At 36.3% G+C, this 2,728-nt stretch overlaps 1 non-coding gene across 1 annotated transcript; it reads left to right on the forward strand.

Moving 5' to 3' along the window:
- The first annotated feature begins 489 nt into the window (after nucleotides 1-489).
- Nucleotides 490-596, forward strand: LOC111897450 (small nucleolar RNA R71). Its single transcript, XR_002852258.1, has one exon. It is a non-coding gene; the product is annotated as a small nucleolar RNA R71 (small nucleolar RNA).
- The last annotated feature ends 2,132 nt before the right edge of the window (nucleotides 597-2,728 follow it).

Here is a 2,728-nt window from a genome sequence, read left to right on the forward strand (position 1 = left end):
TTTTTGGAAGAAACATCTTGTCTTCATTTTATATTTCTCCTCCTTAGCCTTTTTGTACTCATCATAAGGTAGCCATTCTTTCCTTGGTTTTTGCCAATCTTCATCGTATTTATCGCCACTTGAGTAACATACTTGCGCTTTCCGGTTCCCATTTTCATCAAGATCGCATTCCTTTGTAAGGTGAGGCTCGCTATAATTTTCACACCACACTATAATGGCATGGATGGATTGGTCCATCTTAGTCATCCTTCGCTCCATATTCTCCAATTTGGCCATCACAGCTGCTATGCTATCATTCACAGAGTTCACCACCCCTCAAGTCGATCCATGTCTTGGATTATGATATTCTCTAGAGTGCTTAGAGAATTCTTCAATGAGTCTTTTAACTTTAGCCGGATTTTCATTGTTAATGGGCCTTGAGAGTCAAGTAGTTGTCTAGTAATGACATTTACTCCATCATAGAAGGTTGACACTTCCTGTTGCACATTAAGGTCATTTTGTGGGAAATTCCTTAGCAGACCTTTGTAGCGCTCCCATGCTTCGAATAAAAATTCTCCTACTTGTTGCTAAAAATTGGCAATGGCCTTCTTGAGTGTAGCAATTTTAGATGGTGGGAAAAAATTTTCCAGGAACTCCTCATGCATCTTAACCCATGTAGTAATCTCTCCTAGTGGTAGTGCTTTTAACCAATCCTTTGCAGCCCCTTTAAAAGTAACATGGAGCATCCTCAATAACACCGTCTCTCTAGGTACATTTGGAATGTTAAAGTAGTCGGCAATGTCATTAACTTCATCAAGATGCTTGTATGCATCTTTGTAATCCTTTCCGTTGAAAGGAATCTCTTTCAATGCAGTAAGGATGTGCCCCTTAAGTTCAAACGTGGCGGTGGTGGGTATGGTGGGTTGCACAAGCCCCGAACCGGTGTCGTCTCGAATCCTCTTTTTGTATGCCTCCATCGAAATGTTGGCAATGTCGGCCATGGTGTTGTCATGTTCTTCTTCATGATCACTCTCTTCAAAATCGGTAACACTTTCCTCCTTCTTGGTCTTGTACTCGGTGTCTTCTTTCGTATTGTTGGATTCCCCTACTTTCTTTCCCTTCTTCTTGCCAAAAACCGATCTAAAACTCTTAAAAGGTGACTTCTTCGGTCTTGTCCTTGTTCTTGCGAAACGATGGTTCCAGGTTTTCAAGTGGTGGAATCAAGGATGACTTTGATCCACGGGTCATAAACAATCTGCAAGAAACAGAAAAATGCATAAAAATAACAAAACAAACTGGAAAATTGCATTGGACTCGTCGAGTCTGTGCGAAAGGACTCGACAAGTTCAAGGTTAAAACAGAAAAATTTTAAAACGAAATTTCTAAAAGAAAAAAAAAACTTAAATCTAATTAAAACGTTTCCTAAAGCAGTAACTTTGTGCAAGAAAATCTTACACAAAGGATCAATAACACTAGCAATTAAAATTAATAATTTTAGAATCGTTCCCCGGCAACGGCGCCAAAAACATGATGTGTGTGGAATGAACTAGTTTTAATCCTACTTTTTAATATAAATTAGACACACAAAAGGCATTGAACCTGTCGATTGGTGGTATAGTTTAGCAAGCAGGGCATCGAACACAGGGAACAACAATTAAGCTAATTACTAATATTATTTAAAAGCAAGCAACAAAAGAAAAGGGTTTTCTCTAGTTTTACAAGACTAGCAACTTAAGTACTTAACTAATACTCAACTAAGCAACTAACAACTAAGCAAATGAAAATCAACTAAATTCAATAATGGGAAAGACTTCTATTTAGGTTTTGAATCGTTTATTCCTATAGTTGATTTTATGACAAGTGCAATGGATTAATTAGCAATGGCTACTGATTAGTGTGATTAGGTTCATGTTCGCTATTACTAATCCTTTGAAAACAAATCAATTTAAGCAGTGATCAAGTGATTAAACTAATTAATTTCCTAGTATATTGATTCAGGTTAAGTAAGACTTGTAGTAGCTAATCAAATTGCTAATTCAATTCACCTCTTGTTGATGGTTCGTCACACAAGCTCACACATTAATTTACTTATTTTCTAGTTAACCATGGTTTCACGTTCGCTATTCCTAGGCATATAACAATGTTTTCACACAAATCATATGAGATTAGCAATTAAGAGGTGTCCATGCAACTTAATATGTTGGTTAATTAACAGAAAATAGTTGTAATTAACACATAAGGTTCTTTAACAAGCTTAACAAAATTCAATCACCAAATTAAATTAATCTAATCATAAAATCAAACCATATTCATAAAGTCATCTATCCTAAACAGAAGTTATGAGTTTTTAGGTCATAATTAAAGCAGAAAACAACTCAAAAACGAAATCAATTGATGCAAACATAGTTTAAACAAAAGATTAAGTAAAGAGTACACTTGAATTGCCTTGATCTATACAAAATCGAATGCTTAGACATGATCTTCGAGTTCCAGAGCTCCAAAAACAACTTGAATCATAAATTATCCTTCTAAGGTTCCAGAGAGAGCTTTTAAATTTGTGAATTAAAGCCCTTTATATAGTTTCTGAAAACAAGGGCTAATCGTCGAGTCCATACACCGACTCGACGAGTCCACCACTTAAAATCCGTATACGATATGGAATCTTATTTGTCCGCGAATCTTCGAGCCTACTCGACGAGTAGGCATCCAACTCGCCGAGTACTTCAGGGTTTTTCTTTCTTTTCTTTCT

Source organism: Lactuca sativa, chromosome 6, assembly GCF_002870075.4.
Source record: "Lactuca sativa cultivar Salinas chromosome 6, Lsat_Salinas_v11, whole genome shotgun sequence".
Classification (NCBI taxonomy): Eukaryota; Viridiplantae; Streptophyta; class Magnoliopsida; order Asterales; family Asteraceae; genus Lactuca; species Lactuca sativa.